The 26,803-nt window shown below is 50.2% G+C and overlaps 1 protein-coding gene across 6 annotated transcripts in view; it reads left to right on the top strand.

Moving 5' to 3' along the window:
• ELFN1 (extracellular leucine rich repeat and fibronectin type III domain containing 1) overlaps nucleotides 1-26,803 on the top strand; it is a 109,564-nt gene that overhangs the window by 63,933 nt on the left and 18,828 nt on the right. Inside the window, exon 1 of one of the 6 annotated variants that reach the window (XM_074840909.1) lies at nucleotides 22,893-23,038. The exons of the other annotated variants lie outside the window; for them this stretch is intronic. The gene's annotated coding sequence lies outside the window, so the exon portion shown is untranslated. Of the gene's footprint in view, nucleotides 1-22,892; nucleotides 23,039-26,803 lie in introns of those variants that run through there. 6 annotated transcript variants of the gene reach the window in all.

Here is a 26,803-nt window from a genome sequence, read left to right as displayed (position 1 = left end):
TGCCCTCACAGGGTCCTTGTCACCCTGTCTCTGGCAAGCGCTGGGATGTGCGTGTCCCCATGGCTCAGCCTCCCGCCAGGTGTGTGCCCATGCGTGCAAATGCTGCCAGGCGGCACAGGGCGGAGGAGACGGGGCTAATTCCTTCTTGAGATTCACAAGGAATCGGCTTATGGCCCGAAGCTCCGATTACTCTTATCTTAGCCTGCATGATGGTAACCACATCCTGAAATTACCTGGCCTTTTTCAAAATCCAGGAGCTGGATTGGACTCACCTGACTGACGTGAGCAAATTCCAGCCCTCCTTTCACCCCCAGTGAGTTTGAGAGGGGCTGTGAGTCAGCGCAGACCCACGGCTGAACATGGGGGAAGAGGTTTGAACCCCCAAATGCATTTGATGGGAAGTGCCTGGGTGCAATGCCCAGTCCCACCTGCCAGACGCGATGGAGCCTGGTGCAGAGCAGCACCATCAGCCCCTTTCCAGCTGCTGTGCTGGAGCTGAGCGCTCAGGTGGACTCACTGTCTAGGATCCTGGCAGCTAACGTGCCTCTGAAACGGCCAGCAAGGGATAGATGCTGTCAAATAAAACACAGACTGAAATGTTTGGCTGATGGGATTAAACTGTGAATCCCACCTGTCTACAGCTGAGATGCGGCACCGCCTACTCCCACCTGCTGCTGTTCCCTGTCTCCCACTGCTGCCCGACAAGCCCACCCTGCTTGGAAATTAAAGTGGGGAAATCAAAGTTCTTCTCCCCCTGCTCCTGCTGTGCCTCTCAGCCACTGACATTAACACCGAAATGGCTGACATTAGCTTTGAATGGATTTTAATAACCCCCTTGTAAGCCTGAATTACCCACGCAGCATGAGGTCCGGTGTGCATTTGGAGACCTGGCAATGAGCAGTGCATTGGGGGTTGGATCAGCTCCCCAGGCTGTGGACGTGGGGCCAGACCCGCTCGAGGAGCTGTGGTGGCCTCTGCTGATGCAGCCCCTGGCACGGCACCCTGGCAGCTGCCTGGATCCCAGAGAGCTGCTGCTCCGGCACCCGCTGCCTGCAAGCGTCCTGCCACCGGCGGGTCTGCAAGGAGCCTGTGAGCTTCCCAGCACCGGGGATGCTGGTCCAGGTTGCCACATCCATGGGATATTTTCCCCTCTGGGGCAGGGTATGGGCTGCTGCAGGGTGGTGGGAACCCCCTGGTGCCATGAATGAGAGTGGCCCCAGCCCCTACCAGCACGTGGCATAAAATAGCAGCCTTGGTTTAGCAGAGGCCTGTGGAATCCTAAATGAGATCATGCCTGGCCCAGCTGAGACTCCAGACCAGTGTATGAAAATCTAGCAAGAAGATTAAAAGGTGTTTCCAGGCAGAAGAGGGTATTTATTTCTTTCTTTGTGGCCGAGATGCGCGTGGTGTGGGAGTCACAGGGACGGTGACCTCCCCTGAGCACCTGCACGTGGGCAGCGCTGTGTCCCCATGGGGCTGATCTTAGGGACAAGACACTGGCCAGAAAAGCTCCTTCTGAGATGCAGGTGGACACATCTGACTTCCCCTCCTGCGCCAGGAAAGGGCATCCCACCTGGGCTGCAGGCTCAGCATCTTCACCGCCAGCCCTGCAGCTGCTCCGTAAAGAGAAAACCCCACATTTTCCTCCTCTTTTATGAGAGGAAAAGCTAAGAAAGATTGTCAGGTGGTTCTCACTTCTTCTGGAAGATGAAGGGCTGGAAGAATGCTCTAAAGTTACTTTTCCTCAGTCAAAGGTCCCGAGATCTGAGTGAGCGATGCAGTCTTCTTGGCCGGTCACAAAATCTCAGCACCGTTTGGGTGAAGAGTGGTGGTTTCAACTGCTGTCGAAATCCACATGTATTTCCAGTATGGAAACAGGAACATCCACAGGGACATGGATGCTGGATCACAGCTGGGGTGGGCCAGCAGCTTCTCCAGGTCAGGCTTAACAGGGGCTGTGAAATCATCAGGCACTTTAAAGAACTGAGGACTAAAAACAACCCCTTAAAATAAGTCCGTGATAATGATTGAGTTATATTTAAGAGGCTCATTCGTACTAAGTAAATGCAAATAGTTTACATGGAAAATATTTCCCATTAAGCTCATTTCTACATAAAATGCTAACAGATTGAGATTATGACTCTAATGATTATTTTTATTGCTGGTTTGCATTTAAATGGCATAAATTTCCCCCTACTGTTCTCTCTTTGGGTTAAATCAATAAAACCTATTAAGAAGGTTCGTCTTCCTCTACGATTCCTCCTTCTCTTCTTTCTGTCTCATCTCCACTGGTGCCCTTTTTATCCACCCACCACCAGAGATTTTTCAGAGCTGCCTCCACGATATTGGTGCCGAGGATTTGAATATTCCCTTTGGCAGAGCAGAGTGAATTTGGTCTTTGCCGAGACGGGGGACTACAGAGGAACTCAAGTGTTGTTTCCTTTCCTCAATTTGGGCCATGTTGCAAGGAGATGTGGTTGGAGTCAGCTCTTTTCTCCTCTTAGCCTCTCCCCTCCTGTTTTAACGGAGAAGCTATACCTGTCTGTATACCTACACCTCCTCAGCTGTGGATGCTCTTGTCGTGCTCCTTCAAACAGTGGCTGTGGCTCACTGAGCAGGTGCTGGATTTCTGTTTGGAGAGGAATTATCCTGGTATATACACAGCGAAAGCCATTAAGACGCTGACCTTTAAATTGGGCTTCTTCCTGCTCATGTAGGGAGGAGGTGGGTTGAGTGCCCAAATCTTATTCATTTTAATGACAAATCCCTCACATGGAGGCTTTGAAATGCTCGGCGTTAATGCAATTCGCCTGCCTCTGCTGCAGCCTGGCTTTACTGTGCAGGGGATGTCTCGGCTTCTCCTGCATAGTGACAGACCCTATAGATTTGCTCCATAACTACTGTGCCCAGGTACCATCGTGTATGGATTTGTGAGCTTTAGGGCCGTGCTAGTGCAGGGATCTCCATGCTCCTTAATCAGTATCGCTGACCTTTCTTTCCTCCATTACTCTCAGCCTCACTTTTTTTCTAGCTTAATTTGCATAGGTTTCATGTTATCCATGTTTTTGCTTTGTCCCTGTTATCCCATTACCCTGGATAATCAAAGTTGGCTGTAATAGAAACAGCAGAAACAATTTGCTTACCCTCCTATTACAAGATATTCCCTCTACTAAGTCTGAGAATACCTGCAGTTCTGTGGTAACGCTAATTAACTGTGCATACATATAGAAAGTAAAGCAAACGGCACTGGGATCCTTTGGGATGGTGGGATTAAAGAAAGATAAGATACTTTTCTCCTCTTTCTCTGTGCTTCAGTGTCCCTACCCTCAATGGAAATTGCTTTGCACTTATAGAATAAAATGTAATACATGGTGGGGGGAGTCACTGACTCTGCAGAGAGGTGGAGTTGGAAGGAGCTGATTTCCCTGCTAGCAAACCCACTGTGAAAGTAATGCTCCTCCCAGATGTCTTGCTCCTTGTCCCTATTCCCAGAGAGGGGTAGGATGGGTCAGTCTTCACCCCATGCTGTCTGCAGGCCTTGGAGCCTGGTGGTGCTGGGCAGGGTTGTGCATGGGCACTGATTCCTCAGGGCTGCAGCTATCCCCCAGAGCTGGGCTCCAGCATCATATGGGTGGAAGGCCTCCTGTCCAGCCTCAAGGGCTGGTTGCAATAATGTCTGTAAACATGAATGCCTGTTGCAGTGCAGAGTACCTGCTGTCAGAAGTGTCTGTTGTGTCCATCAGGATGCTCACCTATCCTTCCCACATCTTGGGCAGCTGATGCAGCAGCAGTTTCAGAGTAGGCCAAAGTCCTGGGGAAAATAAGGAATACAGTAATGAGGAGGAAAATCATCAGGAGAGGGGGAGATGTAGTGGCAGGACAGGTTGCTGGTACTGTCCCAGCTACCCCTCTTCATTTTACACTACATAGTGCCATGGGCTCCAGCTCACCACAGCCCATCTGTGAGGATACGTGGGGAAATCTCCCACCATTTGTATGCAGCATCCTCTGAAAGTCTCACACGAGGCTTTCTTCTGAGTGTCAGCCAAATGAAGAGTGACTTACACAGCCAGGCATGCGTGAAGGACTGTCAGAGATCTCCATGCAGGAAAAATCCCACTCAAGTCCACCCACCAGCTCCTCCCCAAGCTCCCCAGCTCCTGTGCCAGCAGCATGGATAGACACCCTCAATGCACCCCAGAGGAGCAGCTGGGACTGGCCCTGGAGCCACGAGGGCAGACACACTGTGACCCTGAGCTACTGCCACCACCCTGGGATGAAAGCTCCAGGAGGGTGGTTAGGCAGCCCTAGCTCTCCCCACACCCCTGAAACTGTGAGGAAGCCGTTATTTATTTGTGCTCTGATAATTACTGTACCTTCGATGCAATACTCATGTTTGGGATTTTACCACATCTCTCATCCTCCAGGTCTGTCAAGGAGCTTTACGCAGCAGCCATGACTCAGAGAGAGGTGTCAGTGGAAAGAGTCTGTAGATACAGCCAGCAGCTCTCTTGTGGAGGGTATAAATAATGTATACCCACATATATATACATGACCTACAAGTTCAGGACCTTCCCTTCCTGAATGGCACCAACTTCTTTAAAGGATCTCTGCATCATGCCATGGCTCTGGCCATGCCCAGGTTACACAGGTGTCCCTCACATCTGTCCAAGATATATGGAGTTGGGCAATAAAAGGGCTGATACGGGTGAGGGCTTGGTGCTGCAGGTCCCTCCTTGCCTGCTTGGAATAATGTAATAACTCCTTCCTTGTTGCTGAAACCTTCACTGCTTATTGCTCACCATCATTTCTGTGTGTGGTTTTAAGACTACAGGTACCAAAGTGCCTTGCTCTGCTCGCCAGCCTTATGGTCAGTAAGATGCTTTGAAACTGTGCCCATGGTATTCATCCTTTAAAGCAACCCACGTGCAGGTGGTCGGTACAGGGAGCTGTAAAGGGCTTTTCAGGTGCTTGGGTGCTAGCCAAAGAGATTTGTTGGTCAGGGCCCAACTGTCTGCACACTGAGGGGCTGAATGGAGCCATGCAGCGCCTTGTGCTGCAAAGGTGCAGGTGCATCATCCCAGCAGAGAGCTCAGTCCTGAAATACATGAACCTCAGCAGAGGAAGTGGGGAGTCTCAGGTTTGAGTGCTGGCTGATGTCAGCCCCAAAATCAAGCCCTTTGTCATATTGCCAGTCATCTGAGACAGTTTGGTTCTGATCAGGCAGCGTAAGCTTTAATTATAAGAGTGGGTTTAAAAATGAAAATATAACATGAGTTTGATTTGTGGGAAGTGATGCTCGGGATTGGAGATGGGACAGTGTATCACTGTGGTCAGTTGGGAACTTCTTGTTGATTTTACATAGCTGAGGCAAAGGTAAAGTTCCTATTAACTTCCCTGAGAGAGTTCATAATGATTTGACCCTTAAAATTAAAGATCTGGAGCTAAGTGACGGCTACCAACTCCAGTGCAGCCTCCACTGGTGGAGTTCAAGCAGCATGATGAAACAGCCAGCAGCTTTCAACAGCAATTGCACTTGGTGCTGTTCTATCTCTTCAACTCCTGACATCATTTGGGGAAAAAAAAAAAAAGGCAAAGGTTGAATTCACAGGCTTTGTTTCTCTGCAGTTCAAAGGATAAAACAGCCTGGATTTTAACTGGCACTGAGTTCTCTAACTGGTACTCAGGGCAGTCATGAAGACTGACACCCAGCCAGCCAGGCGGAGCGGCAGCCGAGGGGGGAGGGCTGTGTGAAGGGCTAGGTGCCTGCCACCCATCTGCAGGTACTCAGAGTTCTCCTCACCAGCGTAGCACTGATCCAGGGGCAGAGGACCATCGCTTCATTTCTGATCATTAATACAACGGTCTCTTTTCTGGTTTCCTTCCACTGATCTTTGCTGTGCACAGTCCAGGGGGAGCCACATATTGAGTGGTTTGTGCTGGAGATCACAGCACGGAGATAATGAAGCTGTTTTCTTACCTTTTGCATTTCCTGATGGTGCAGCTCAGCCTGATCTCACGCCTCAGCCCAGCAAGAGGTGGTGGGAGGCAGATGTTCCACAAACTGCTGGCAGCGTGGGGCTGCATGCCCCTGTGGGGAGAGGCAGGGATAGCTCAGGCTGTGGTCACCCTCAGCCTAACCTTTTGGTGGGCTTTGCTAGGGGAGCCCTGGGAGATCAGGTCCCAGCCAGTGACAGTCCCCACCCTCCGACAAGGGTAGCAGGGAGACTGTGGCACTGTGCAGTGATGCATGAAGCACGGGCTTATTTCAAGCACAGGTGGGGTGGGGAGCAGAGCGAACCACTTCAATAAGCACAGTCATCTTCCACCCCAACGGGGCTTTCAAATCCCTTCTTGATTGAGATCTAACAAGAGCATCTTTCCCAGCTCCCTTCTCCTCTGCCCAGGAGCAGGTAGGCTCTCTGGACAGCAGCTCCAACTGACGATTTCATTAATGCTTAGAATGGGGTCCCACCTGCTCCTCTCTGCAGTGCTCACCATCACTCCCACCCTTCTACTTGCATGCTTTCCTTGACCTCACCTCTCCTTCCTGAGCTGGCTCATGGCTTTGCTTTCTGCAGGCTTGTCCTTCCGTCTTTCCTGCTCATCTATGATTTGACCCCAGGAAAGCGCTTTTACACGTGCCCTCTGCTCTGTGCTCATTGTGCTCCATGCAGATACCTGCTTTGCCCCAGGAGCCTTTATCATCTCCATCAGCACAGTCTCAATAAGTCCCATGCAAGACAAAAACCTCAGCAAAGCATTGTCAGCCTGCCTGTCCCAAGCCAAGCTGTAGCTATCAGTCCCAAAAGCCCAGTGGGGCGGATATAGTTATTGCTAGGAAGCTTTATATTTACCATGACCTTTCTGACCTTACAGTAAATGCATTTCAGAGCCCAAGAAGTGTAAAAATAAACTACAAGGAAATCAAGACAGCTAATTAGCCAAAGGTTACTGCTGGGCTCCGTGACTGTCAGCCCTTTTGAAGTTCTCCTTCACACAGGCAGATGTGTGTGCAATGCTGCTGCTCCTTTGAATAAATGTCTTGGTTTCCAGAGTGGCTTCATAGCTGGATGTGACTAAACTCATGTGAGGCCTGTCACAGCAAGCCTGGGTAGGATGCTCACATCCTTTAACCTCGCACTTCTCCAGCTCTGAAGAGCATCTCATCTCGTAGAGTGGCTAATCAATGTTACGCTACCTCCCAGCACCTCATGAGCAGGGGTGAGCTGGGAGGTGAGGAGAGGCCAGAGGGCTGCCTTTCTGCACAGTCAGCCCTCCGTCCTGGAGGTGGTCCTTCCCCTCTGGTGTCCCTGCCCTCGGCACTGTGGTCACAGTGGAGGAGATTGCTGGTCCGCCGGCTCTGACTGAGCTGAGGGCTGCACTGGTCATCCAGGGTTTGGATGGTGCCGTTGGGGTGCTGCTTCTTGGGGATGAGGAGCCTGGGGAGTGCTGGAGCACATCCCCCAGCACTTCATGGTCTCAGCCCGCATGTCCATCATTCCTCCGTAGCACATATTTTCCTGAGGATAAGCTTCTTGCGTGGAGTTGCAGGTACACCAGACGTCACAAGAGGAAGGGGAGCGGAGGTCCTGGCTGAGAGAGGGGTACGACTGCCATGACAAGAGAGGCTGAGCAGGTCATGATGGAGGCCTGGGGGAACTAGGGTACTGTGTTCAGTAGGGTGTTTTGTTCATATTTGGGCAGGAGAGCTCTGGAGCAGTGAAGGACTCCTGGGACTTTGGGCTGTGTCCCTCCAGCCCAGCCATCCCCTGGCCCTGAACTGTGGGAGCTTTCTCCTCCTGTGCTCTGAACTGCTCCACACAGGGATCAGGGAGAGTTTGGGCACAGTGACCTTACGGGTAACACCAGCATCATCTGTGCTGCCCTCTCCCTTCTCCTCTTGGGTTTTCCTCCTTCCCTTGTTCTGCTTCTTTTGATCTCCATTTTCCCTTGGAAAACCCTCTTGCAGCTCCCTCTTCCCTCTCTGCAGGTTTCTCCTCTTTCCCCCTTTCCTCCTGCTGCTTCACTCCCTCCTGCTTGCAGCTCGTGCCAAGTGTCATGTGTTTGCTCAGCATCGCTCCTCCTGGAACAATAATTTGCTGCTCATTTCCTTACAGACTTTGCACCACGAGTTGGGGCTTTGTGTGCATGTGTGTGTGTGATTCAATTAAACAAAACACAATAAAATCAGGGAAAACAGAGAGAGACACAGACAAACAGGAATTCCCCACTCTCCGAGGGCTAAGCCTGTCTGCCTGTGAGCTCGGCCCCAGCATGGCTTTCTCATGTAGCCACATGGGTTTGCTTGTAGCAGCCCTCCAGATCTTGTGCTTGGGGTTTCCATCCCTCCGCTGGGACCCTGGGATGGCAGCTACTTCTGCTCCACTGTCAGAAGCCGGGGCTGCTCCATCAGATGAGAGATGAACCTCAAAGGAGCTGGCTGTTCACTTCAAATAAGCCCTGAAATGCTGAGGCGTCTCCAAATGCTCAGCCTCCTCCATCCCTCCTTTCCCTCTGCACAGCTCAGTCCCTGCAGACTTTGAGATCCTTCCTATCTCCCCTTTCCCTCCTCCAAGCCAGCAACTTCCCTGCTCCCTATCCTGCCCTATCCACGCCCCTTGTCACCGTCCCGGTAACAGATTTTCTCCCTGCTAGGACCAAGATTTCTCCCAAATCATGCATTTCCCTTGCAGGCCAAGCTGAAAAATAGCAGCCGTGCTGTGGTGGAGCTTTTTATCTTGGCTGGCTGGTGGGCTTCCCTCCCACTGCCCTGTGCCCCTCTCTGCCACGCCCTTCCCTCCCTTGCTGCCTTCCTGCCTTGTTTTCTTTTCCCTTCTAATCCATTCATAACATGAATGTATGCTTTCTTAGCATCCTTTGCTCCCAGTCATCTCCCTGGCAGGTTTCTCTCCTCTCCCCATGCGCGCAGGTGTGGGTGTCTCTCTCCCGGAGAGACTGTTTCTGTTACTTGTCCCTGGCTGGCTCTCCAGCTTTGCAAATTTATTCTGTGAATCCAGCCTCTTCCCCTGGTGAGCGGCTCAGCTGTAAATCTGACTGCTAAAGTGGGTCAGTGCAAGTGGAAGGAGGTGGTCCCGGGAAGGGCAGAGGGAGAGCAGGCATGAGAGGCCACTGATGCTGATAATGGGGCAGATGGGAAAGGAGAAGACGAGTGCGATGTTAAAAAGTGAAGATTTCAAGGGTTTTTAAAATGTATATGAAATGTGATTAATGAAATCCTGGCACTCAATACCTTCTCCTTAGGAAAAAATATTGACAGGAGAAGTGACTTCCCCCTTCCAACAGCAGCCCCCACCACGCAGAGCCCTCCTGGGGATGTGAAAAGTCATGCTGTGCCATCTCCACTGTGTTTAACGTCCTTCTGAAATTCTGGCAGAGGACTTGTGCTGCTGAAAGGGAAACATCCCAAGGAGGACAGACACTGATTAATACATAGGGGCTTGTGCATTCAACAGGGCAGTTGCCTCTTGCCCAGATACCCCACCAGTCACCATCAGGATGGACTCCAGAAATGTCATAGAGGGATGCTCCATACTTTGAGCCTCTGCCACCTGTCCCTTCCATGTAATGTCAGAGCTCCTTTGTTCACATTTGGAGGGCTCCTTCTAGAACCAGGGAGCTATAATCATCTCTGGCTGATACAGTGCTTATTTAAACAGCGGGAAGAGGTGCTGCTCCCCATCCTCTGGGTCACAGCAATGGTGGTGGCTGTGAGGTAACACTGTCCCTGACTCCTGTCTGGTGACTGCATGCCCAGCAGAGGCAGGATGGATTTAATAGCATGCTCCACCTTAGTTTCAGCTCCTGGCTTTCACAGGCTGAGACTATCCTGTCACTTAGTCCATGTGGACCTTCTTGCTGAGCAAAGTCAAAAGATGGGGCCAGCTTTCCTGGTGTGCAAGCCCAGGCCTGGAGTAAGGAAGGTGGGGAGCTGCCATGTGGAGCAGAGAACCAAGGAACCGTCCACCTTCCTCCTGAGCTTGACCAATGCCTCCATATTGGGACCTATGGTCCCCACACTTTTATCCTCATGAACCACATGCATCCACAGTACAGGAATAAATTTTAGCTGACAGCAGTTCTGCAGAATTTCCTGTGCATGCAGCCGGTGCACCTGGAGCCATTCCCAGATGTCTCTCCTCATTAATGCCCCCTTAGCAATTTTCTGAGGACCAGCCTCCATCTCCAGCATTAAAAACAATCCCTTCCTCTTTGATTTATGGATATTAATCCACGCCAGCAGGCAAGAGGCATGACATGTCTACATAATATATTCATTACTAAATTGTTTTTGTTCCTTTCTTTTCTCCTCCATCTCCAAGGCTGCACCTTTCTTATCTCTCTGTAACATTTGAGCCTGCACATTGCACTCAGAAAGACAACTTCCAACATGGAGCAGTGAGCATCACTTGGTAGGTCAACCTGACAAGTGCATGCTTTCTTCCCAGCAGCCACACAGACTCCAGCAGAGAGAAGACCCTTTTAGCCCTATCTCCAAGGGTATGGCTGCTCCAGTGCTGTGCTCAGGGTAACTGCTGGTGTGGCCAGGACTGCGGGACACTGTCAGTCCCACGTCACTTGTTCTGATCATAACACAGGACAGGCCAACTGCATGAGCCTGCTGGCAGCCGTGCCTGAAACAGTGCCCAGGCACGGATCCAGCGAGTGTTAGTTTCTTCTGCAGGCATTCAGATGCTGGCTCCAGATCAGTAATGGCTAATGCTGTCCAGCCCTCTGATTCAGGGACCAAAACCCAGATAAAATAGTGTTAGCTCCACCGGCTCCAGTCTCCCACCTGCTCAAGCCATGCTCCTGACTCTGGGTTGGCAGCCACCTTCGCAGCACGTTGCTGACTTCCACGGTGCCATCCTGTTCCCAAAGTATGTGGCAGATTAGATTTAGCAGCCAGCACATGGTTCCTAGTGATCTCACTGTACTATGGCCTGGGAAGAGAGGAGAGAAAGATCTCAAGACCTGGGACTGCTTTCATTTTCCTTTCCCATGCTGTATGAGAACTCAGCCTACTCTTCACCCTTCAGACAGCCCTTGGACTACTTGTGGTGCCTGGGATGATGTTCCTGCAGGGTATAAATCTCAGTCTACCTTTCTAAGTGCAACCTGTCTCAGGGTCAGCACCCTGCAGGAGTGATGGTTATTCCCTTCCTGTGCTTGGCTGCTGTGCTTTCTCCCAGCCCTGATGCCTGGTGGCAATGCTCTTTATCCCACTGAGATGCACCCTGCTCCTCATGGCAATTTCTGCAGACCCATCTCCCTGCTCCAGTCACTTCTTTTAGTCAAGAAGCGGAGGGCAGGCAGTTTTCAGGATCCCATCCCTCTACTTCCAGCCTTTGCAGGCCTGTCAGCACATTCATTGCCCATTTCTGGACCTTACTATTGGCAGTGCGACAGCTCTGATGGGACCGTGAGGTAGAGTTATCCCAGCTATCCCCCTTGATAACCCAAATCCAAGAAGTCCTGCAGCTCATACCCCTGCCCACCAAGCTGCCGTGGACCATACCTCTCAGCATAGTACCTTCACAGTGGCAGGCACCCACTGTGCACTCGTGGGCTCTGTGCACACCAAGTCTTCTCTGGAAAGTTGTGCTATTCTCTATTGCTTAATAAGAATTGAAAGGCAAGCTTACCAGAATGGCTGTGCCCCTTGCAACACAGCCTGTCCCCTTCCCACTCCTCAGCTGCACCCAGGCTAGCCACTGGTTTCCTCAGACCTCCTGTCACCCTGCCATAAAACAGCAGTTAGAGGAAAAGAGTGCAACTGAAAACTGATGGCATGTCTCTCTCTTTGCAGCCTGGCTTAGCTGAGCCTCCCCCAAAGTACCTCCCTCTCTCTGGACCACAGCTGAAGGGATTGTCCCCACTTTGCACTGCCCACATGACTCTCCCCGTCCCTGCTGTGGCTCTGTGCCTCCCACAGCTCCCCGGGACAGTGATGAGGGGAAGCAGCAGGATGTTAGCAACTTCAGGAGCTCAAGAGCAGCTTGAAAAATATTTGTGTTCTTTTGGTAAAAATGAATCTGTCCCAGTGGTAATAAGGTTGCTTTTGTTCAGCAGGCTCTTAGCAGTGATTATTGTTGTTTTTCAATTTAAAAACCAGACAGTCTATTTATAATATATAGTATGTGGACTGAGAATTTTTGTTTTCTTTAACCCAGCCTTTAAAATGTGTGCTCAGTTCCACTGCTGACAATCTAAGGAAGCAGAGGGTTATCTGTCACCTGCAGACCCCACGAGTGAAATGATAAGCAAAACATAGTTAATGGAGCAGGGCTGCAGTGATGCTTTGGGGAACTAGTGGAAGATGTCAGGTGGGAAAGGTCTGGGGCTGTGGCTGAGAAGTGCTTTTGGTGATGTTGGAAGGGCTGTGGACACAGGTGCAGAGTACTTGGACTATCTCCGGCCACAGCGCTGTCTATCCTTTTCTGTCTTGTCCAAAGCAGAGGTTGATCAGAGCTGACATCAGCACCATCTGCAGTGCTCTCAGCATGGAGACCAGGAGAAAAGCCAAACTCCAGTCTTTGACCTGGCACTGGCTCCAAGCTGGCAAAGACGTCTGAAAAGTAGCTAATGCCCATGGGTGCTGAGGTGACAGTGAGAAGGATGGTGGTCCCAGGGGTGCATTAAGGGACCCAGCAGAGCACTGTCATAGGTTCTGGCCGGGGCTGACAAGCTCTTGCATACGTAATATGAACATCTCTACATGCTTTGGGCATTGGCCCAGCATTGGCCTGGCATGGCCTCTTCCAGTCTAACAGTGTGGATTACTCTGGCATGCCAGCCCTGAGTGCTAGTCAGCTAGCAGGGCTTGCTTTCATTTGCCAATGCAAGACATTTTCAGCATCCTGGCCAAGGATGCTTTAGCACAGAAATGTTGTAAGATGCAGGCACCAAACAACTTGTTGTAGCAGCGATGAAGGTGCTGCTTTGGGTGCTGTTGAATGCCCCCATATAGGGCATGGGCTGCTTTGGCAGGTTGGTGCATTGCTTTCCATGCACAGTCCAGCATCACCACCAGGACTGAACAGGGGTGAAAATTCACACTTGCGTGTGAATGACCCAGTCCCTGTTGGCCAACCTTCAGCTCACCTGTTGACCCAAGAAGCTGCTTGTGGCAGACATTGCTGTAGACGTGTCTTCTGCAGGCCAGATTGCCTTGAGTTCATGGCCAAGCTGGAGGCCGCGGCTCTGCTGCCTCTGCCATGCTGAGCTTGCCTTGTGTTCCCCTTCTTAGTGCAGTTTATCCGACAGTGTTTCTGTCTCCATTTCCCCACACAGCCACTTTTACTGCCACCGTTTAGTTATTTTCTTAATTAAATATAGATTATGGCACTGGGAATAAGGGATTATTACTTATTCATAAGCTACTTAGATTTTAAAGTGTGTGCAGAGCAGGGCTTATCACATGTCTGTGTCTGCATCATTACCATGTCAAGGGCCAGGGTGAGCTCCTATAGCTGCTGGGCCTTCACCTGAACCTTGCTCCTCTTCTCTCTTCTCTCCCCATGGTCTCTGCACCCAGATGAGCTCTCCCATCTCTCCCTTGCTGTCCCTTTTCCAGTTGAGGCTTGCCAGCCTTTTTGCGAGGAAACCCTTTTTGTTGCCCCCCCCATTACACCTCTACTTTGCCCCCTCCCCAAATTTATTTGCATGTCTCTTGAGATGCTTTCCCCAGACCTTGCGCTGTGCCTGCAGCTGAAGTTCAGCCATTTCACCTGCCCCCTGTGGAAGAACGGGGACTTATCAGGAGGCAGCTCTCCCTGTGGTGCTTTTTTGCAAAGTTTTCTAGGAAATTGCTCCCAGTACCTGGGTAATTGTTGACTGAACTTCAGTTCGCCCTAGGGGACAGGAGGAGGAGGCAGGGGAAGGTGCTGTTGTCAAGCTGATGGGAGAAGCAGAGGAAGGAAGGTGCAGTGGGAAGGTGGGTGCTGTTGTAGGTGCATAATGCTTCCCCAAAGCCTTGTGCTTCTTCAGTGTGCCCAAGCAGAAGCATTAGGAGCTGCTCCTTCCACCATGGGACAAGCAGCGACTTCCCAAGCTTCTTCCTCTGCCTTAAACAGTGGAGCACTCCAACCTCTGGGCAACAATATAAAAATAACAATAATCATCTGACCTGGTTTGTGCACACCAGGGTGGACTTCTGTCTTCATCTTAGTCCAGTTTTTGCTGTCCCCAAATAGTGCCATTAATACCTGCTGCTGCAGGGTTTCTCCTGGTCTACTGGCGATCCCCCAGGTGGGAACAGGACAGCTCATCACATGCTGACCTGAAAAGAAAGAGGGAACATTATATCCTAGTGCTCATCTCCCCTCCATTCTCCTGGCTCCAGGGCTGTCCCCGGGGCTGCAGCAGAGTCCCAGCATCTCTCAGCAGGTATCCCTGCTCTTCACCCTCAGGGACCCATTAACATTTCCTCATGTTCGTTCCATCTCCTCCTGTTGCTTCTGCACCTTGCCTGGCTGAGATGGCAGCATGGGGCCGTTTCTGTGTGAGCCAGCCTTATGTCTCCATCCTCCACTGTCCCCATGCCTCCTATGTGGTTCTTTCTGACTATTTTAAAGACTAATGCAAAGTCCTGGCTTAGTGGCCCTGAGGACTAAAGACCTTTTGTCAACAGAGCAGATACAAGACAAGCTGCTGCAAGATTCCTCAGAGCAAAATGATCTTGATAAATAGGAGAAATGGCCTGAAATCAATACACTGAAATTCAATAAAGTCAAGTGCAAAGTGTTTCACTTAGGAAGGCGATATCAAAATCGCAGATATAAGATGGGGAAGAACTAGTAAGCCAGCAGGAGAGCAGCCAAGGCTCGAGCAGTGGAGTAGCCCTCAAACTGAGCAGCAGACAATAACCTGATGCTTTAAGAAGGGAAAGAAAAGGTACATCTTGCCCGCAGATGTATTAATAGTTTCAAATGGAAGACAGCAAGGTAATTTATTTGGCTCTATTTAGTGCTAGTGAGGCATCAGCTGGAGACATATATCTCCAGGTTTGGGCATCACAACTTTAAGAGAGATTCAGACAAATTGAAGGAGTTTAGAGAATTTGGAAAACATGCCCCGGGAAGATGGACTGAAGGAGCTGGGTTTGTGGTCCAGGACAGAGACGGCTGAAGGCGGGGGGATGTGTAACATTCATCCAGTGTGGAAAAGGCAGTTATAAAAATGACTGTGATCAATTGGTTGAGGGTTGGACAAGCCGTAATAGGCTTAAAGTGCAGCCAAGATGCCTTGGGTTAGATGCTCAGGAAAAGCTTCCTAAGAGCAAGGTTGTCTAAGAGCCAGTGCAGGCTACAAAGTATGTGTTGGAGCCCTGTCCCCTGGAGGGCTTCAGCAACCAACTGAAGAAGCAACTGTGTAGAGGTCACCTCCATGCAAGTCCCACACTCTCTCCCACTGCGGGGATGAAGTTTTGCCAGCACCCCAAGCAGGATTAGCCATGTCCTGGGGGTTGGACAAGGACATTGTCCAAGCAATGGACAATGACTTGCAATTGTCAAGCAATTGCCTTCTTCTTGTCTCATGTTCTCTTACCAGCCATATCAGGTCATGGTCAACCTCGCAGTGCCCACAGGGGTTATGTCCCCAGTGTGCCCAATTCATCCCACCCACCCAGGGTCCTGCTGGCTGTGTCCCTCACGCCTGGGCAAGATGCTCCTAGCCACACTTCTGCTTTGGGTTTCTTCTGCTGTTGGACCACAATTTCTTTTTTGTCCATCATGGAGATACCTAAAGAGCCTATTTGGGGTCTAAGATTGGGGAAGAAGGAGATGAGCATGACTTTGCAGTGAGCAAATTACCAGGTTGAGTTGTTCCTGTATTTTACAGTACCATCTGAGAAGGGTCTGCACCATCCTGCTGATGTGGCTGTGGTTACTCCATGCCTGATCATGCTGAAACCTTTAGGATTTGGCTGTCATAACTAGGGGCACCTAGATGTAGCTACATACACATTAAATTCATCCACTCCTCTGTTTGACTTACACCACAAGCTGGAAAAGCCAATAAAAAAACCCCAGAGACTGAAATGGTCAAGCCAGGTGTCTCTGAGGATGCTTTGCTGTTTAGACCAGCCACACGTCCCCATGGCCTCAAACCCCACTGACTTAGTTTTCAGTAATTTGGTGGCTAGCTGCAGCCCTCCTCCAGATCAATACCTCTCAATTGCATTTTTTGATCATAATTAATGTTTGCTGCGTAATTACATTGATTTTTTAATGTACTCTGAGAGACGAGGGGAATTCATTGCCTGGAAGTGTGAGTGAAGGAGGGGGCGTGACGTTGAGGCTCACTGTGCTGAAGGGGAGAGCAGTGGGGGCTGCACCAGGGATGTGCAAGGAGGGGATCTGCTCAAACACCCCATGTTACACGGGGACGTTACCAAGCTACAGTGACAAAGGGCTAGACATGGAAATGTTTGCACTGGCACTCCTTTATTCCCTGGCCGAATGGCTCTGCTGGCCCCTGCTTTCTACCCAGCCCTGGTGAAGCCCAGGGAAGACTGGTTGTCTGCAGCCCTGGCAGCCCTGTTTCCACTACCGAGCTCAGCAGGGAACAGGTTTTTATTTATTTACCAAGTCACAGTGGGAAGAGGGATTTCAGGGCAGCCTGAGCTTCCCAGAGCTGTGAGGAGTGGATAAAACCTCCTCCAGCTTTGTGCAGGGAGGCTCCTGCAAGTAAGAAACCTCAGTCTGGGCACAGCCAGAGCTGCATCCCCCCTGCTCCTTGCTCTCTCTTCCTACCAGCATCTTTGTTATGAGCATGTATAAATGTAAGAGACACCTGTAAGCCTCCCAGGTTGTTTTGTGCTTTCTGAACAGCCAAACTGTTACAGTCAGCACCTGTGCAGCAAGCCCCAGGAGATGTTGCAAGGAGGCAGCTTTCAGTAGGAGCTGCCTCAGCACTCAAGGCTGTCAAAACCATGAAGATTTGGGTGGCAACACCAGCAATGCGCTTAAGGATCCTCTTACTCACGGTAAAAACTACCTGGGGGGTGCTGGCATTCCAGACCTCACGATGAAGGAGAAGGATTCTGGGCTTTTGGCCATCCAGGGGGGGTCTGCTTGCCTTCTGCATTCACTGTGGCAAGGTCCACAGCTGGCAGGCTTGCAATGCCAGTGCTGCAGCAGCTCCCCATGCTTCGTGCAGCAACACAGCTGGTGACACCTCCCAGTCCACATTTGGGATGCTGCAAATGTGCAAATGTTCGTTAAGAACATGGATGCGCATGGTGGATCCCTGCTGCTATCGCAGAGCTGCTGTGTAAATGGCAGAAGGGCAGTTTGTAGTCACGTTGCTGACAGCCACCTTGGGCTCAGCAAATACCAGAGTAGTAAGTCACTGCCAGTGGCACATGCTGCTGCAAAGGGCTGGTGTAAGGGGGGGGGGAGCAAGCCTTGCCATGCCCTCATCAGGGAGCAGGCGACTCCTGGGCTAGAACTGGGGACAGCCACGAGGTGGGTGCCCGGTAAGGACTAGGGTGCAAACACTGCCCATGGTACTGATGGAAAGGCCAAATCCCCTCTGCACCTCCTCTGACCGTCACACCAGAGTTGGATTGGCAGCCCAGCTCTCCATGCGAGCAACAGCAGGCATTTCTTCAGAAGAGGCATTACAAACTCATCACCTGCTCATTTCCAAGCTTTCCCCTTGTTAAAAGGGATGTCTCTCATATTTTTTTCACGGCATCTTGTTTTGCATCGCCTGATAATTACGTACTCTCCAAGGATCATTCTTGCTTGAGCAGTTCACAGGAGGCCACGTGGCATCGGCTCAGCACTGCCCAGATGAGAACACTGACAATCACGGCTGAAAAGCAGCCTTGTTGTGCACAGGTGTTATTAAGCAGCCACAGATGTTACACATTTTTTTCAATTAAAAACCCATAAATTAAAAAAGAAAATGAGGCAAGCACTACGTTCAGTAGAGACAAAGGAGCAAGCCGCCAGTGGCATTGTGCTGGGCACGCTTGCTGCTCTGGGCGGCAAAATGCTCAGCTGGTCAAACAATGCGGCGGCCGAACATCTGCAGGGACTTTGTGTTACAGCGCTGGTGCGAGGAAGATTTCGTTTCTGCATTGGCGAGGGCCCTTTGGTACCGCTGCTCCCCCCTCTTCCTGGCTGGCACAGGGGAGAGGTAGGACCAGTCCTGGCTGTGGCTGTTGGCAGCCACTCCTCGCATTTGGGTGGATGTTGCAGGAATTGGAAATTAGCCCTTTAAGTAGGCTGTGAGCCCATTGGTATAACAAAAGTTTTGTCTTCAGGGTTTGAGAGCTGTGGTGCATGGAGGTGGCTCTCCCTTCTGTGTTGTGTGCGTGCCCTAAATGCAATTATTTGGCTCCTACCATGTCTGATATTATTATTGTTCTTGCTATCTTTGGTACTTTTATGGCCCCATCACCATAGTAACTGAGCATCTCAAAACCCTGTGAGGAGGGAATAATATTATTCCCATTGTAGAGTTGGGGGAAGTGAACAACAGCAAGGCACAGAGCTGGAGATGCAGGAGGACTTGGGCAGGGACTTGGGGGTCATATTCCTGCTACTTCCAATTTTAAGCAGTCACCCTAACTTTTCTTGGGCAGCCCGGGGCCACGTTTCCATTCCCCTTCTCTTCCTCCTGTCTTGAGTTAGCTAAATAACAACCTCCCACATGGAGCGGCTCCCTCCTGGGCTCTCTCTTGCTGCCCTCCTTCCCTGTGGACCACCAGCCGACAGGCACTGCCCAGCGCAGAGGAAGTGTTGGTTTGCTCTGCTGAAGACCTTTCATGTTGCACAGATTATTTGAATGCATCTCAGGCCAGCCCCTGCTCGAACGCGTTTTTAAATATTGAATGAAAAATGGAGTAGCGTCAGAGCGAGACATGGCAGATTTTCTTCATCCCTGACCTATTCCAGACTAATTTCCACCCTGGGGGTTTGGCCGTTTTTCTTGAGAGACAGCTGATAGAGATTCAGAAAGAGGGATTTGAAACAAAGTCTTCTGCAGCACAAGCAAATGGTTCAACAGGTAAGGGTAAGCCAGTGTGGTGGCCAAAACCCTGACAGGGATGTCCACCTACCTGCCTCCAGCCAGGCTGTTCTCCCCTTTCCTGGACACCTTTTCCTGGTGGGATGAGGCTGCTCCCTCCCCAGCTTCCAAAACTGCCAGCTCCCAGCTTGTGGTGTTGCCATCACATTCCCCAACACGCTGGCTCCTTGCTGCCTTCCCTGCCTTGGGTCGTTCTGGAATAAAACAATCTTCAATTATTCCTCTCCCTTTTTTTCCCCTTTTGTGCAATATATCATTTTTTAATTAAAAAAATGCCTCGTGGAAGTGTAACGGGCTATTAAATGTTTTGGTCCATAATTAACATCAAACCCCTGACTTAAAATCTTTATGGATTGAGTGAGCTTCATTAGCTGCTACATGAATAACGCTGCACCACTCTCAGAGGCCCACAGGGTTCAAATCACCCTGTTTCCCCTGCAAAGGGGAAAAAAAAAGAAGAAGGTCCTTGCTGGGGACTCACTGCTCCTCTTCCTGCAGCCACTGCATTGTGGGCCACCTCGGGGCGAGCAAACCCTGCCCTGCACCCAGCGCTTCCCCCCAGGAAGGATCTCAGAGCCCCGTGACACCCAGGAGTCCCATCGCTTTGCACAGGGGAAGGCAGGATATGACCCTGGAGGAAAGTTATCTCCCTGCACAAATCGTTCCCTGGTAAATAGAGCAGCGGCGGCGTGAGCGGCAGGGTGAAGATAACGCCGCGCTATCTCTCGTGGGGATCGGCATGATGGCGGTGAACCCCCATCGGCAATGACAGGCGCAGCTGATGGGGTGCTCTTGCAAGCAGGAGGGAGTGGGCATGAGTTATTGGGGACTTGCAGCGCATTTCCCACCTTCCTTCCTGGCTCCCAGGGGAAGGATGGGAGCTGGCAGGTTGCCTTGTAGTTTTTATGCTTATGCCGGCAGGTTGGAGACAAACCCCATGCACGGAGGAGAAGACAGCAGAGTCCTGTGTGTTGTCCCTGCAGCACAAACCCAACGGGCACAACACTGGCTTGTGCCAGGGCTGGCCCCAAATCACTGCCCAGTGCAAGCTGCTCCCCACCTCCAGCCCAGGTGTAGGGTGCCCAAAATGCAGGTTTGGGGTTGCCCAACCTCATTGATCATCATTACTGATGCATGTCCCCACTCGCTGCCTCTGGAAAACAGAAGACTTGGGAGTCGAGGAGCTTTGAATCCCCGTAAATCAAATGATGATTCTCAGCGTTTGCTATAATTAATTAATTGCATTTCATACCCCTGGATCACCGTCTAGCCTTGGCTCTCAGCAGCAGTGACACATCTGTTTGGGCTGCTGGCAAATTTCAAGCATTTCCACCCATACTTTAAGGTGGCAATAACATTGGAGATGAAGTACTGGTCTTTGATACTGCTGGATTATGGATGACCAGCTCTTGTTTGAGCTGATGAATGCAGCTGCTGCTTTGCCAATTTATGGTATTATTCCTTCTGGGCATCTACACTGACATTTTTAGTATGGCCATTGGACACAAATGGACTCACTTCTGTATTCTTGGCCTTCTGAATGAAGCTGGAGTTAGGAGATACTGGTGTTCCCATTAGGTTTTTGCTGTGTACTTAGATATTAGCCTGCTCTTGCTAAGCAGCTCTGGACTGTCTTTTGGGCTTTCCTTCTACATGGAATAAGCTGTCAATTCAAAAAGCCTTGGCCGTATTTCATAGCCCGGCTGTCACTCAGATGCCTCATAACAGCGAGGACATCCGAAGCAGACACTCTCCAAGGTATGAGAAGATGGTCAACTTTCAGCACTCTTCTGTTTTTCCCTTGAGCCTAAAATGAATTTTTGCTTGAAGTGAAGGAAACTTGGTCTACCTGGGACAGGATCCCACTGCAGTCCCCAGTGCTACATTGGCAAGGCAGCTTGGCCATCCTCCAAGACCCATCTTCTCCTTCCAGCTCCAGGTCTTTGAGGATAAGAGCCTGAGGACGAAGACCAGGGTCTAGCGCTATGTAGGAGATACTCATCTCCCAAGCAAGAGCTGCTTGGGGCAGCACCACCACAAGAACACAAGCAAGACATGCTGCCATCATGCCCAGAAGCCAGGCTGCGCCACAGGCATGACTAAGGCAATCGCAATGTGGGAATGGAAAGGCAGAAGCAGACTTTACACCATGGGCTATGTTAAAATCAGTCCAAGTCCCAGCGTGCTCCCGTTGTGGTGTGGGAGGGAGCTGGGACTAGCTTCCCCTGGACAGGGCTTGCCTGTCCCAGAGCATCCTGGGGGGAATGAGAGTGATATTTTAATAAGCTAAGTATTATTTTACATCCCCAGCCCGCTCCTTGAGACTGATGCTGGGCAGTGAGGCTGAAAATTAATCGCTTACAGGGTTTTCATCTTGTTTCATTATTTCTTCCTTTTTCTTCTTTTTGTTTTGATTCCCATCTCAGCTGTACTAAACTTTAAGTCAACAGAATGTGGGATACACAACAGGGAGTCTGCCAGCTCCCTTCTGCACTCCTCCATTTCACCAGCCCCAGCCCTCCAGGTCAGCAGGAAGGTTTGCTGCACGTAGCCAAGAACCTGTGGAGAAAACAAAGGTGGGGGAGAGTCCAGTTTCTGCTGCTTTGTTTTCAACCCTGTGCAATAGTGGTTTAAACTCAAATAGGCACCGCTTCAATCAAGATAGCTTCTGCTGAGTCAGCTTCATTTAAAACTTGGCCTTTCCAAAAGACCGCAATTCTCAGAAACCCTGGCCAAGATTTTATGGGTAAATATAAAATGAATTAGGAGGCAGGTTTTAAAATAAAGAATTGCTCTTGGAATTCATGGGTAATAATAATTTCTCCTGAGAACGCAGAATCTCTTAATCTTTAGCCCAAAGCTGCACGCTCAGCAGCACGGCAGAGGCACTGCCGAGAGGCAGTGGATCGAGCTGCTCTTAGACACCTTGGTGGATCCCCTGCACTGACCACTGGCACACCGGCTACTGCCCAGTGTGAGCACACCTGGGTTGGAAGGAGCCCTTTTTTTTGTTTTCTTTTTGCCTCTCTGGTAGCAACAATCATCCAAACTGGTTGAAAAACATCTCAAGGCAAGTCTATTCACTCAGAAACTGGTGATTCAACTCCACCTAATTGTTTGGAGGGGACAAATTGATTTCATTGATGTTTTCAGCAAGGACATTATCAAACAGGTTTCATTCGGACAGTGTCATTACAGCTTGCCCGTGCAGCGTGGCTGGGATGCTCTGCTTTGTTTGTGTTGCAATAGAGTGGCTGAAAGAGATCGGGGGAAAAAATCTATTCTGGAGTATTTCTTTACTGCAAGAAAAATAACCCAAAATGATGACTTGTGCCCCCAATCTGCCACAAAATCAAATTTTGCTATTTTGGAAATTCTCACAAGCTGAAGTGTCTGTGATCTGTCTAGCCAGCTATAGCGACTGCTGCAGGACTATCTCGCGTTGGACAATCCAGGACCACCAGATATCATGTTGAAGGCACCACAGGGACATGGAGAGGGTTCAGTCCTGCCCCAGCACATCTCCTCTTCCCATGGATGTTTGCCAACCCGTCCCCAAAGAGCATTTGTGTGTTTGTAGTGAGAGAGCCCCTCTCAGGTAACCCACTGCCATGCTCCACGAGCCGTTTTTGTCCTGATGTCTAACCTGATTTCTCTTGCTGTAATTTAAGGCGATTATTTCTTGTCCTGTCCACCATGGACATAAAGAACAGATTATTCTCTTCCCCTTGCTAGCAGCCTTTTAAGCACTTGAAGACTGTTATCACATCTCTTCTTCCATCATCTCTTTTAGGCTAAATAACCCAGTTCTTTCAATCTTTCTTTGTAGGTCATATCTTGTAGACCTCTGATCATCTTGTTTCCTCCGTGCCGCCTGCAGCAGTGCCACCTCCTTTTTGATACAAGCTGCCAATACCAGAATGTACTCCAGCATAGACCTCACCACCCCTGAATGGACAAGAAAGATGATTTTGTGAGTCTTGTAGGCCATGCTGCAGCTTGTATATCCCAGGGCACTGTCTGCCTCTTGATGCAACACCGATACCTTGTGTTCAGCTTATTACCCACTATAATTCATAGACCTTTTTCTGGGGAACTGCTTCTGATTGTTTGTAGGTTTGGTGTTTCCTGTGAGGTTTTGAGGTCAATAGCAAAAGGCAGGAATGAAGTATCCTGAATGAAGGTACTTGTTGGTCTCCTCCAGGTTCTGATTCTGGTGTGTTCATGTATTCAGAGTACACTTTTGATCAGGCTTTTGTCTAGGCTGTGTGATACCTGGGTTGGATACTATTTAGTCCATGCTGAAAAAGCTTTATCGATGATCCTTTAAGTTGCTGGCTCCCATTGCCTCATAATTCTTGTGTTTTATCTCTTTCATGCATGTCTAAGACACGCGTATGTTTAACACTGGATAATCAGCATTTTATGCAAAAAAGATAAGATTTATAATTTTCTGCAGTCCACATGGCTCTGGAAAGCAGACCAGAATGGCCTGTCCACATCTACCAGTAGTTACATTTAGGGTGAGCTGGGAATTTTTCCATGACTTGATTTTTTCTCTTAGAAACTGGAGGTTTCTGTTCAGGACTCACTAATGGAAGGCTGAAGGCCGGTCCCTGGGACTCAGACCTAAAGGGACTCAATGTGAGGACTCCAGACAGTCCCAGGGGAAGCACTTCCACCACCCAGCCATGGAGTCAGTCTCTTGCTCCCAATGACCATTTAAATCATTTACACAATGTGGAAAAGACCAAGCCCCAGAGATGGGATAGGACCAATGCTGTTGCTCAGTAAGACAATGGGAGAAGGAGGGGAAGGAAACCCCCATGCTCCAGGTGAGCCTCTGAACCTGGGCCAGAGACAACCTGTCAGCAGACCTATCTGATTGCCTGTCCTCCTCCCCTGTGGCTATCCCAGCATCAGCTTTATTCTCCTGCAGGAAGCAGCACTGGAAATCCCAGTCATGGGAAAGGTCTCGAGGGGAGAGAAATGCAGGTCACTGCTGGGACAGACTCTCCAGGCAAGGGAGCGCACGCAAAGGTACTCGGGTTATGATAGTAATTAATGTGGACATTGCTGGTAATGGCAGAGCTGGTGCTTCAAGTAAGTGCACGGAAGCAGGAAATGAACCCCATCAATTTTTAAGATGTCAGCTGTTTCATGGGGCAGCTGCAGAGATAGGAATAACTGGACCTTGGTTTGTTAGGCAGCCCCTGCCCACAGCTGGCAGCTGGATGCAAACATGTTCCTCCCGTGCCATGGATGGACCTGCCTAGCTGCCTCCAGGGAGAGGCCCTAGAAAGCTGGAGGTGGTCCCAGTTCAGCAAGTGCATTAGCAAGACTGTAGGTGACAGTGGGATATTCGACTGTTCAATCAGAAGGTGCATTTGCATGATGATGGTTTAGATGAGGGTCTCTGTGTTGCTGGTTGCAGCTATTCTGTCCTTGCGTGCAATGAGTCCCAATTCAGTAAAACGCGTTTGACAGCAGGTGAGGGTATTTCCATACCAAACCCTTCTCATGCAGTGGCAGAACCCCTTTTTGTCTAGGACCTGAGGGGTATTTCCAATATTTGGGAAACTGCCCTGTTCCCACTGAAAACCAGGAGCCTTTTGTGCCCAATTCCCGCAGAGTCAGGACAGAGACTGTCGCAGAGCAGGTGTTTTTATGGACTGGCTGCTTTCTCCCTTCACAGTTCTAATTACATTGTATATTTTGGAAATAAAAATGTCCTTTTTGATGATACTGGTCAGGAAAGCTCTCCAGCATTTCCAAGCACCAAGAGGGGGAGAGGCAAGTGATCAAAGGAAGGCTGTAATGAGCTATCTGAGGCAAGCCCAAGGTCACTGGGGGCAGAAAGGCCATTGTCGTGCTGGCTTGTGATGCTCAGCTGGCTCTCCACTCCCACACGCTCCCCTGTCCCTGTCTTTGTAACTGAGCATTTGGGTCTGCACACCCTAAAGACAAACTGATGGAGAGAGGTAGTCCCTGCTGTGTGGGCACCATGCTTTACACACTCATGGTGGAGGGGAGTGCTTACCTCACTTTACAGATGGGACAGACACATGCCAAGACCAAGGCCCTGCTCCCCACAGGGGTGAAAGCATCCAGTTGCTCTTGAAGAGCTGGAAGCACTGCAGGAGTCATCTGCTGGGAGAGGCATGGTTGTTGCAGCAGGCGATCTAGGGCACTGATGAGCAGAAATCTAGGGCATCAAAAGCAGAGATCTGGATAATCAAGGAGAAGAGATCTAGGGCATGGAGGAGCAAAGATGTAGGTAATCAAGGAGCAGAGATCTAGGACATCAAAGAACAGAGATCTAGATAATTAAGGAGCAGCAGTCTAGGTCATGGAGGAGCAGAGGTCTAGGTAATCAAGAAGCAGAGATCTAGGGCATCAAGGAACAGAGATCTAGATAATCAAGGAGCAGCAATCTAGGACATGGAGGAGCAGAGGTCTAGGTAATCCAGGAGTAACAATCTAAGGCATCAAGTAGGGTTGCTCTAGGGCATCAAGGAGCGGAGATCTGGGGCACTGAGGAGTGCGACATGATCCATCTCACAAGGATGCTCCCAGAGTACTGGCATCACTCCTAGGCTCACAGCCTGATGCTGAGGGTCATGCAGGAGGGCAGAGGTGGGACTAATGCCCAGTCCTGGGTGCTGGGTGCAGCCCCGACCAACCTTTCATAGTCCAGGGGAGGAGGGAACAAACTTCCACAAGAAACTCCATGCAGCACAGTAAGCTCACAGGGTTGTTCAGGACAGCTGAGTCTCGACAGGCTCCTCTGAGGGGGAACCACGGAGTTGCTTCAGCCAGCGGGAAGCAGCCTGCCTCCACGTCACCAGCAGCAGTAAACATGATCTGTCTGAAAAATAGAGTCACGTTAACAGTTATTGATCTATAACTTTTAACCAATTTCTTTTTTACAATATTGGATTGCGTCCTAATTTTAGCTTTTTATGTTCAGCACTAGGCAAACTCCACTCCATCAGCAAAATACAGCCCCTGTGGGCCAATCTGCACCTTCCATTGAGCTGAGTGATAGAGGACTGGAACAATATTTTTCGACAGATCAGTTCCTGTTCAGGGTAGTGGTGGCCATTATGCAAATTGAGCTATAAGAAGTTTAAAAGTCTGGAACCATTATATTTCTTTATTTCATTAACATCAATGCGAGCAGACAAGTTAATACGACAGTGTGATCCCATTCCAGGGCTTACAAAAAATGGTCCCCCCACCATTTAACAAGACTGTTGATTTCCCCTAACGGGTGGTCCCAGCAGCTGTACTGGGGGCCACTGAGGCATTTTTTGCAGCGTGCAGCTGGGCGAAGGGTGGGTGACAAATGTCTCTGGGCAGATTAGTGTGCAGGAATCCTCTGCTTGAGCTGGCAGATGGCTGGGAGGGCCCTGCTCATTGCAGCAGGCAGACATCCAGGAGGATGGGGGGACAAGTAGGGGATCAATTACAAGAGCCCAATTTCCCCCTGGCTCCTTGGGGATTTTGCTCCCCCTCAGAGCACCTGCACAAAATCTTTTACATGGTGTCCTCACCCCTAATTCACTGCACGGGCCAGGAGAAGCTGCTCGGACAGAAATGCTCTGGTATGCACAGAGGCATAGGCACGAAGCATTCACATTTACAGGGAAAAGCAGGAAGCATGAAGAGAGCAGTGTTAACCCCATTTCCTCCTCCTCTGGTGCTGGACACACACGTTCTCCCAGCACAACAGCAA

This window comes from Strix aluco, chromosome 15, assembly GCF_031877795.1.
Source record: "Strix aluco isolate bStrAlu1 chromosome 15, bStrAlu1.hap1, whole genome shotgun sequence".
Taxonomy (NCBI): domain Eukaryota; kingdom Metazoa; phylum Chordata; class Aves; order Strigiformes; family Strigidae; genus Strix; species Strix aluco.
This window is presented reverse-complemented; position numbering and strand designations above follow the sequence as displayed.